The sequence below is a fragment of the Myodes glareolus genome, chromosome 3 (genome assembly GCF_982192425.1).
Source record: "Myodes glareolus chromosome 3, mMyoGla1.1, whole genome shotgun sequence".
NCBI classification, from domain to species: domain Eukaryota; kingdom Metazoa; phylum Chordata; class Mammalia; order Rodentia; family Cricetidae; genus Myodes; species Myodes glareolus.
The window spans coordinates 25,266,196-25,277,248 of NC_142028.1; the positions used below are offsets into that span (position 1 = coordinate 25,266,196).

The 11,053-nt window shown below is 46.5% G+C and overlaps 1 pseudogene across 1 annotated transcript; it reads right to left on the minus strand.

Annotated features, from left to right (window-relative positions):
• Positions 1–5,508: 5,508 nt before the first annotated feature.
• LOC125406848 (large ribosomal subunit protein eL36 pseudogene) lies at positions 5,509–10,060 on the minus strand (annotated as a pseudogene). Its single transcript, XR_015737595.1, has 3 exons — positions 9,788–10,060; positions 8,071–8,137; positions 5,509–5,859 (listed from the first exon to the last, which is right to left on the minus strand). The product of XR_015737595.1 is annotated as a large ribosomal subunit protein eL36 pseudogene (transcript).
• Between the last annotated feature and the right edge of the window lie 993 nt (positions 10,061–11,053).

Below are 11,053 nucleotides of genomic sequence, written 5' to 3' on the forward strand. Positions count from 1 at the left end.
GTTCAGAGGAGGGAGGGAGAGTTCAGAGAGAGAGAGAGAGAGAGAAAGAGAGAGAGAGAGGAGGGAAGGAGGAAGGGAGGGAGAGAGAGAGAGAGAAGAGAGAGAGAGAGAGTTAGTTCAGGGGAAGAAGGGAGAGTTCAGAGGAGGGAGGGAGAGCTCAGAGGAGGGAGAATGAGCTCAGGGGAGGGAGGGAGAGCTCAGGGAAGGGAGGGAGAGTTCAGGGGAGGGAGGGAGAGTTCAGAGGAGGGAGGGAGAGCTCAGGGGAGGGAGGGAGAGTTCAGGGGAGGGAGGGAGGGAGAGCTCAGGGATGGAGGGAGAGCTCAGGGGAGGGAGGGAGAGTTCAGGGGAGGGAGGGAGAGCTCAGGGGAGGGAGGGAGAGCTCAGGGGAGGGAGGGACAGCTCAGGGAAGGGAGGGAGAGTTCAGGGGAGGGAGGGAGAGTTCAGAGGAGGGAGGGAGAGCTCAGGGATGGAGGGAGAGCTCAGGGGAGGGAGGGAGAGTTCAGGGGAGGGAGGGAGAGCTCAGGGGAGGGAGGGAGAGTTCAGGGGAGGGACAGTTCAGAGGAGGGAGGGAGCATTCAGGGAATGAGGGAGAGCTCAGGGGAGGGAGAGGACACAAATGATATGAAGAGAAAATGGAATTTTGATTGGGGAAGGGGAAAGAATATGATCAAAATATATTTTATGAAAATTTTTTAATAAAAATGCATTTGACTGGGTGTGGTGGCACATGCCTTTAATCCCAGCACTAGGAAGGCAGATACAGGCTAATCTCTGTGAGTTAGAGCCCAACCTAGTCTACATTGTGAGACTCTATCTTAAAAAAATAAATTACAATAATAAATTTTTGATTTAAAAATATTTCCTCTTAATTATGTACCTTCCAACCTGTTAAATCTGGCAAAACCAGAGGATTCAGTTACTGTGTATGACTATAGGGTATGTTCAGTGAGACAACTTCATTTTTAAAAGATTGATTTGCTTTTATTTTATGTGTATGGATGTTTTACCAGCATGTATGTCTGTGCACCATGTGTGTTGAGGACCCCAGCAGCTTGGAGAAGGTGTTGGATCCCCTGGAATTGGAGTTACAGATGACCGTTAGCCACCATGTGGGTGCTGGGATTCAAACCCCAGTCCTCTGGAATAGCAGTGCATGTTCTTAACCACAAAACCATCTTTCCACTCACCAGGGAGACAACTTCAGCCTGTGTATCAATCTAATATTGAGTAGAAGTGTTTCGTGATACATTATCATTAGAAAAAAGACAGACATAATATCTGCTCTCAAAGTGGAAAAAGGCAAGTCTATCTTTCCATTAATGTGAGGCAAAAGTCATGGGGTAAAGGTTAGGATGAGGTTGAACGTAAACACAGGAAAAAGTGACATGGAGGGTCCCTTCTAGAGTGTTCAGTGAAGACCAGGAGGATGTGGTTAAACAGAGGAATAGCTCTGGAAAATGAAGAAAAGCAGAGGGTCAAATATAATTCACATTCTCTGCAATAAATAAATAAATAAATAAATAAATAAATAAACAAACAAACTCATCACAACTCACTGCCTTTGGGGGTCTCTTTTTCTTTTTAGACTATTTCAATGTGAAAATTATACTCATACACATACAAGAAAAGGTAAAATAACGAACCAAACAAGCAAAACCCCCAACTCAACACTTCTAAGTATTCACCTTTGAGCACGCATTGTTTTACACTCAGCTAGGTGTGTATTTATGGATAGAAGGAAAGATAGGCATATTTAACGTATGTATTTTTGTAACTACAGTGAGATTGCATGACATCATGCCATTTTTCGGGCAAAAGTGTTTAATTCTCACTAGGATCATATAAGAAAAAGAAATGGGAACCCAGCTGCAGGCATTGGTGGACACTCTGGGTTTGCACAGGAGACTGTGTCCATAGCTCGTCCCCATCTAAATCAACAGACTATGAAAACATGACAAAAGTGTTAATGAGGTTAGATTGCTGCATCACTATGTTACAGACAGGCATATTGCGGCTGAGTAAATGCTCTCTCCCTCTTGTCCTGTTTGCTAGTAGTGATGTTGGCTGGTGCTCAGAGAGAGAATGAGCCAGGGCCAAACACAGCACACGCTGAGCCAGGACTCGGGCTTAGGTCTGTTTGAGCCTGTACTCGATGTGTTTATAGCAATAGCAGGTCAGGGGTGGTCCTGACTATGGAACCTAGGATGTCTGGCTATGGGTGTTGAAATAATTAAAGTGGTTATTTCAAACACCGACTGCTCCATCTTATCTGGCACCTTTCCCTGGCGTGCTCTGTGAGAACCCACACCTGCTCTAACTTTTCCTGCCTGTGCTTGCCTTTCCTGCATTGCTGAGGCCCCCAGTGACTGTATCAGGAGAGGGCACTGGGTTTAGTTTCCTGCCTTCCTCTACAGGGTAGATGGATGACTCCAGAGCGGAAGGCAGGGAACAGCAACTTGCTGAGACTCCATCAGTCTAAGTTCACTTTCTGATATTAAAAAGAACGCATTCAAAATATAATTTGAGCCCTGTAACAAGGCCAGTTTCCCTTGACGACCCCCCCCACACACACCTACACAAAACAACTGTGTGGTGAGAATTGGCAGAGGTGACCAGGCTTTGGGAGAGAGTCTCTTGGCCCCACTGTGGTAGCTTAGGGCTTTAGAATGGCCATTTAGACTCTGTGAGGGTGCATCTTCAGAAGTTTGGCTTTCCAGTCTTTGACGCAATCAGGAATGGTCGCTTGCTCAGCCTTTTACTCTTCATAAAAGAAAGTAACTGAGCAGCCAACATGCACAGCCTTCCATTTCTGTCTACAACTGGCCTACTTTCTGTTCCAGGACCAGGGTTTGAGGCCAGTGTTCTCTTACACATGACCCTGCGAATTTCCTTCCCCAAGAGCTTGGTCTGCTTCTCTCCTCCGTGTACCTTATTGTCCTCAGGGCTGGCAGACACTCTCTCCATCCAGATGTGGTCAATTCCTTGTTGGTGGGGTAGTGATCTCTGCTGAGGGCTGCCGATGATGGGAACTGAACCTCTGCAAGAGCAACTTGTGCCCCTAATAGCTGAGCTGCCTCAATGGCTTTCTTCTGAGTGTTCTTTTCTATGCTTCGGCGTGTACCCTGGCACGCTAGTCATAATTCAAAGTCAAAAGGGAAAGACTTACCCTACAAATACACTATTTTAAGGTCTCCCACTACCAAGCACTTTTGTATATTTGGTTAAGAAAAGTCTAAGCCCAACCTGGTGGCTCATTCCTGTAATTGCAGGACTCTAGAGGTTGGGGCAAGAGTATTGCCTTGGGTTCAAGGCAATGACAAGGCTATGGCAAGAAAAAAAAAAACAAAGAAAAGGGAAAGACCTCAGCCATATTTTAGGTAATGGGAAGACAGGCCCAGAGAATACATTTCTGTCTGTTGTCTCTGGACATGACCGTGGAGATGGTAGCTGGATCATTGTATGACATCACTTTCTCAGAGGCCTTCTAGCAACTGGGAGGTAGGGACCCAGAAAGAGGGCAGCAGAATGGTCCCAGTTTTTGATGCTCCTGTGTTACTGTCTCAAGTGAGATGTGGAATAGGACCTGGCCTTGAGGCTAAGGGGCAGGGCCCACAAACTTGATTTTAGGGAAGCTGCTGAGACTGTTTCATTGAGGGTCTCCTCATTAATTCTGTATTGGCATTTAGGGTTGTGTGTGTGTGTGTGTGTGTGTGTGTTCGCGCGCATGTATTCATGGGTGAGCACATGTGTACCCACGGTGTGTGCATGTGAGGCTTGAGCCAGAGGTGGACATTTGGAGTCTTCCTCCATTGTTCTCTGTCTTATTATTTATATATTTATATTTTATTTTACTATTTCATACGTATGAGTGTTTTGCCTGCATGTATGTCTGTGTACCATGTGCATGCCTGGTACCTGAGAAGGACAAAAGAAAGCCTTGGATCCCCTGGAACTGGAATTATGGATGAGTGTGAGCCATCAGACGGGTGCTGAAAGTTGGAGTCTGGTTCTCTGCAAGTGCTCAAAGCTACAGAGCCGTCTCTCCCGCTCTCCCTGAACCCGTGGCTAGACTGACTGGCCTGTGATTTCCTGCATCCACCCATCTCAGGCCCTGCCTACTCCCACAGTGCTGGGGTTATAGGCCATGCAGCTAAACCTGGTCCATCATGGTGGGGAGGGCATGGTGAAGCAAGTCCCATCGTGGCAGGTGGGAAGGAAGCAGAGGAAGAGAATGGGCTTTCTTCTCACAGCCTTTCTCTTCCACCCATTCCATTTGGACCTCCAGCCTGCTGGATGGCGCCACCCAAATTCAGGGTAGGTCTTTCCTCCCATCTTCTTCTGAGTAACTTTACAGCTTGACGTGAACACTAATCATCAAACCAAGCCAGTAGATTTTTTTTAAAGTAATAAATATTGTTTATCTTGATCATTTTTCTGATTAGCAGAAGAATATATTCCTGTGGTAAGACACTCATGCTTGGTAGATGAATATTCCCTACATTCGCTCTCAAAGGAAAGCCACAGTCAAGACTCAGAACCGTGCCTGAGACTGTTTAACCAGGCTCATGTCATCGGAAGCCTAGGTTTAGTAAAGATGTTTCCAATTTTTATTAGAGATAACATTTTGATGACCATTTTCCTCCACAGACTCTACTGACATATGCAACTGCATCCTTTGTGTGACTTCCTAGGAACGGAATTACTGAAGGATGTAACATTCTCAAAGCTCCCAGTTCATCCTGCCAAAGAGCTTTCTGGAAGGATTATTCCAGTTGTCCTCTGGCCAGCATTGATGAGCATATGTGACTTCTCCATCTCCACCAGAATTTCTCAACTTCTCTCAACTCTTTTACAAGAAAGCGGTGCAGCTCTGGAGAAAGTTCCGGAAGCCTGACTCAGTGAACGAGGACCAGGGGGCCGGATTTCTAGCTCTGACTCCACAAAAGCGTGTGTGCGAAATTGCTAAACCACCTCATTTCTCAGTGCAGTTACAAAGAACTTACACACTGCTGCTGACTTCATCCTCACAATGATTCCTCCCCCCTTTCGTCTGAGATGGGGTCTCATTGTGTAGCCCTGACTGGCTTGGAACTTGCTGGGTAGGCCAAGCTGACTTTAAATTCATATAGAGCTACCTGCCTCTGTCTCTTAGCTGCTGCAATCAAAGGCTTGCCCCACTATGCCCAGCTGCCCCTATGATCTCCTAACAGAACCCTCATCAGACATGGATGCCTCCTTCAATCTTTGACACCCCAGGAGTCGTAGCCCTCAGCCCAGTGGGTGGACACTGCTAATGTGAGCAGAGGTTCTCACAGCTTGCAATCTCAGGACCTCTTTACACTGCTGGGAATTCCTAGGAACCCAAAGAACTTGTGGGCATATGGATTCAATTGCATTTTCTCTATTTGCCTCTAAATCTGAGAAAAAAAAAATCTTAAAACTATTAATTAATTTAAACATGACCAAGCCTATGAACACACTTTTTTTTTTTTTTCGCCACAGCAACGTTTATTGGGAACGGGGAGGAGATCCGTCCTTCTTGGCCGCCGCCTTCCTCATGGCGGCCAGCACGTTGCTCAGCTCCTCCCGCATCTTCTTGGCGCGTATGTGCGTGCCCACTCGCTTCTTGATGAACTTGAGCGCGCGCTTGTCCTTGGACACCTTGAGCAGCTCCGTGGCGCGCCGCTTGTAGGGCGGGAAGCCGCACACCTCCTGGATCATGTCCTACACGAACTTGGTGTGCTTTGTGAGGCGCCCGCGCCACCGGCTGTGCCTTGGCTGGCTCACGTTCTTCGTCACCTTGTGGCCCTTGTTGAGGCCCACGGCCATGGGGTAGCGCAGGGCCATGGCTGATCCTCTCTGATGGCGGCCGCGACAACGAACACACAAAACGAACAAAAGCAAAAAGTAAATAAATGTGTGATAAAGAAAAACGATACTTTTTTCAATCTCTTCATTGTCTGACTTAATAGACGATACCTGGCCTCATACATCTGCCTTTGCACACTCAGTGGAGTGGGTGGCTCCATCATGTTTCTCACATAAGGTGACCACAACTCCAGGGCACTGCAAGGTCTAGCTGGAAACCTGCTGTGGTGATCCCATCGCCCTGACCAGTGATTGGCCCAGGAGTAGTCCATGCCCCAGTAATGCCTAGTGATTGGCCCAGGAGTAGTTCATGTCCCAGTATTGCCCAGTGATTGGCCCAGGAGTAGTCCATGACCCAGTTTTACCCAGAGACTGCAGGGAGTGAGGGGATTTCAAGGAAATGCTTGCTCCCACTGGAAAATGTAAGAAAGATGGCATCATATTTGGGCGTAAGGGCAGGAAATAATACAGACAAGGCTGAAGTCAGGGATCTATGAGCAGGCAATATTGGTGTCTCATGGGCCGTACTTGGGGGCGGGCTTCATGTGAGATGGACCGGCATGGTAAAAGAATGTAGTGTGAGGAAATGCAGGCCTGCCTGTGTGTGCTGTGTTAGATGCCTGCCTGTATGTGCTGCGTATGAGATGCCTGCCTGCATGTGTTGTGTGGGAGCTGCCTACCTGTGTGTCCTGTGTGGGAGTTGTCTCCTACATGTGTTCTATGTGTGAGATGCCTGCCTGTGTGCTGTGTGTGAGAGGCCTCCTTGTATGTGAGACCAGCCAAGGATACATAGAGAGACCTTGCTTAAACAATAACAGAAAAAATAGATAGGAAGCAAATCAATTGCAGCACCTAGCAGCACAAAATAACGCATCTTCTCTGCTAAAACTCAAGTGAAGTGTCTCATCGCAAAACAAGCCCACAGGTGGGACAGTTGTCAATCTAGCAGGAGGGATGGTGGGGCAGACGGGAGGGAGCTCCTCCACTCTGACCACCACACATCACTCCATATAGGTTGCAGGCTCTGCTGGCTGTTCCTGGGTGAAGGCCATTCCAGTTGATTTCAGCCCGCACCCCAATGACTGTGGGACACATAGTGTTACTCCCAACTTCTATCCTGAGGCTCGGAGAAGGTTCACCTCCAAGACACCCTCCTGATGAACACGGACCCCTTTGAGTCATGGTGAATTTCACATCCCTTGGTGCTTGTACAAGGAAGAAGCAGGGGCAGTCGAAGCCCCAGTTCAGACAAGAAACCTTCGTGAAGGAGTGAGGCCCCGAGGTTTCTTTCCAGAGCCCCAGAGCTACCGGGGACATCTGGCCCCTGTATTCTGTTTCTTCCGGCAGCCCCAGAAGATGGTTTCTTAGAATGGCCGAGGATGGAGGAACTTGAGGCCAACCCTTCACTCTGTGGATGAAGTATCTGGGGCTCAGAGAGGGCAAGTGATATGTCTGAGAGTTCTCACCAGATGAGTAAAGAAGCTGAGTGAAGACAGAGTAAAGTTGGGTGAGGACACATGCTAGCCTCTTGTGCCAACCAACCCCAAAGATCTCCATGACGACGACCCACTCACCGACTTACTGAAGTTTTTCTTAGATTCATTAGCATTGTTAGCTATTATTAATTCTATGACTTTACCACGTACGTTGAATTTGGTAGCACTTCACATTTACTTTCAGCTTTTCTAAAACTTTTCAAAGGGTCCATACTGGGACTTAAAAGTTTAATTTTTTAAGATTTGCTTTATTTTAGAAGGATTCGAGGAGGGGGGCACCCAGATCTCCCTGAGAAGGAGAAATAGAGATTTTGTGAGTGGACTGTGAGCGTGTGGGGATGGGAACATGAGTGATCAGACTCAGGGTGGGGGACAAAGGGGTGAGTACTGAAAGAGACTACTGGAAAAGAGGGGGCATTTTAGGGTCAGGTAGAAATCGGACACGGGGGAATCTTACAGAAGTCTACAAAGATGACTGCAGCTAAGACTCCTACAACAGCAGACTGTAGCCTGGATTGGCCATTTCCTGTGACCAGGCAAGACTTTCAGTGGAGGGTTTGGGGCACTAATCTGTTTGGCTCATGGGATATAAGAGAGTAAGCCTACCCCAGCACGCCTGGATCACCTGGACACACAGGCTGGATGACACCTAGGGTAGAACCAAACACAACTGACAGGAAAAAAATGTCCAAGTAATGACACCTACCGGTATTCTGCTATATTCATAGATTGGTGCCCAGGCCAGTTGTCATCAGAGAAGCTTTGTCCAGAAACTAAAAGACATGTAGACCCACGACCAAACATTAGGCAGAGCTCAGGGAATCCTGCAGGAGGTGGGGGGTGGGGCTGGGAAGGAAGGATTCTAGGAGGGAGTCAAGGACACCACAAGAAATCCCACAGAATCAACTCACCTGAGCTCATAGTGGCTCACAGAGACTGAACCAATAATCAGGGAGCTTGCATGGGACTAACCTGGACACTCTATATACATGCTACGTTTGTGTATCTTGGTCTTCTTGTGGGACTCTTCACAAGAGTCTCTGACTCTTTTACTGGCTTTTGGGACCCTAATCCTCATACTGGGGTATCTTTTCCAGCCTTAATACATGGGAAAGTGCTCGGTCTTATTGCTACTTGGTGTGCCATGTTTTGTTGCTATCCATGGGAGGCCTGCCTTTTCCTGAACAGAAACAGAGAAGTGGAGACAGAGCAGGGTGGGGCAGGGACTGGGATGAGACAATTATATATATATTTCTTGCTTGTTGTTCTTGCAGAGGACTTGATGACAACTCACAATGCTTTCTGACTTCAGTTCCAGAGGATCTGATTCCCTGTTCTGGCCTCTATGAGCACTGCACATATGGTATACAGACATACATGCACACAAAACTACCCACATACATAAATTAAAATAGATAAAGGAATCACTTGAAAAGGAATATTTGTCTTATTTTTAATTTGTGTGTGTGTGTGTGTGTGTGTGTGTGTGTGTGTGTGTGTGTGTGCAAGTACAGGTACTTGGTTGTTAGTATAGGTGTCCTTTAAGGTCTGATAACGGTTTTGGATCCCTTGGAACTGGTGTTACAGGCAGTTGTCAGCCACCCAGAATGGGTCCTGGGAGCCAAACTCAGGTCCTCTGCAAGAGCAGTTCAGGTTCTTAACTGCTGAGCCATGCCTCCAGCCCAAATTTTAATATTTTGAGATTTGCTATATAAAGCCTAAATTTATTTAAATTTTACTTAGTTTTAGACCCTGGCTTTTTATTGATACTAGTTTTATTTTTTAATCTTTTGTCTTTAGATGTATGTTAGAGATGCGTTGAGCTCAAAGAATCATAAAATGTAAAAGTCAGAATGGATTATGGGACTTCACACAAATTTCTATATTGAAGGCAACTTACTCATAGACTTTAAAAAATAATTTACTTAGTATGTTTACAATGCAATTTTAAAATGCACTAAAATTGCTTAAAGGAGGTGTAGTTTTCATGCAGATAATGTAAGAGTTATTTTTCAGTGCTGGAGAGATGGTTCAGTGGGTAAGGGCAATTGCCTCCCAGTACCAACATGGAAGCAAGCTCCCAACCTTCTGTAACTCCAGTTTCAGATGATCTGACACCCTCTTCTGGCCGCTGAGGGAACTGTACACATGTAGCACACAGACTTACATGCAGTAAAACATCCATGCACATATAATTGAAATGTCCTTTTCGCTAAGTAGAGTCCTGGAAGCATCCTCTTATCGGTCCTCCCCACACGTGTTGTCTTTCTGGCATGACTGACTGCCCCACTACAGGGCAAGTGTTTGACCAAAGAGGTGGCAGCCTTAAACCCCTCGGGAGGACCAATATTGACAAGAGCACACAAAAGGCATCATAATCAATGTCTCCTGGGCAATGGACTAAGCAAGTGAGTGCAGCTCACCGGGGATGATGGGTAAAAAGGAGGAAGGCAGGAGTGACATGCTGATTCCGGCAAGAGCAGCAAGGATGCCATTCCCGTAAAGAGAAGAGAATGCCTGTTTCCGGCCAGCATCTGCCAAAGTTGGTCCAGGAAGGAGGACAAGGATGCTGATCACTTCTCAGAAAACGTTTCTGTTCAGGCACAGATTCAGTTGGCCTGGGAAAGAAAACGATGCAAGGGAGCAGGAGGGGAGCAGGGTCTTTCTGGTTCGGCTCCCCTCTCCTTGCCCTGGCTCTCTCTGTCTCTCCCCACTTCTTTGAGAGCAGTGAACCCCAGGTTCAGATTCTAAGAACTCCAGTGACTCAGGAAGGGCCTGAATTATGAGGAAAGAGGGGCCACAGCCAGAGTCCTTGACTGCTGCATAGTGAAGCATGACAGTTTATAAACTCTTGTTTCCTTGTTAATGAAAAGAGCGAGTATGGCTCATATGGACAGGAAGAAACCAGAAACCACATGGACAAAACTCAGGGAGCATTTAAACAATGTTAGAAGCTGCTCTTTGGAGTATATTGGCGGAGGTCTCCCTACCGGAGAGACCCAGTTTAGTTAATGTAGTGAGGTCTAACAAAAGAAAGTCACTAGGCTAGTGGTGCAGTACCATGACTCCTAGCTTTTATTTTTATTGTTCAATAAGCTGTCTTGCCTTGGGTTTGTAAGTTCTCTTGTGTGTATTTAACCACTTCTGAGGGGTACAGTCATATTGTACTAAAGAGTACAGCCAAACATAAAAATCATGTAATGATCTGGTCTAATTTTTTAGAAAAATTCAAGCACTCGATTAAGTTACTGCAGACACACTCAGCCAAAACCTTTGTCTCTGAGACATAAGTTAAGCAATGTTGAACGCTTCCATTTTTACTTTTGGGGGGGGAATCTATAAAATTACAACAGATACAGTTCTTTCCTCCCTTCCATGTGCAGAGGGCTGAACAAAATCAAGGCGACTCGAGAGTAAATAGAAAGGAAGACAGTTGAATGCCAGGCGCATTCCAGTCCTCCCTTGAGCTCAAAGGGAAAACTGAAACTCATTATGATGTAATTACGGGAATTTCGAGGGCTGTTCCAAGGTAGCCTTGACGCTTACATGTGGGAACAGATGGACCTCCTGCAAGCCTGGAAAACATCATTGTCCCCACACAGTTTGAAGTCATGTCAAGTGGTGTGCCCTCCTCCCCCACATATAGGACCTCAGTTTGTTTTGTTTTGTTTTTTTTTGGGGTTTTTTTT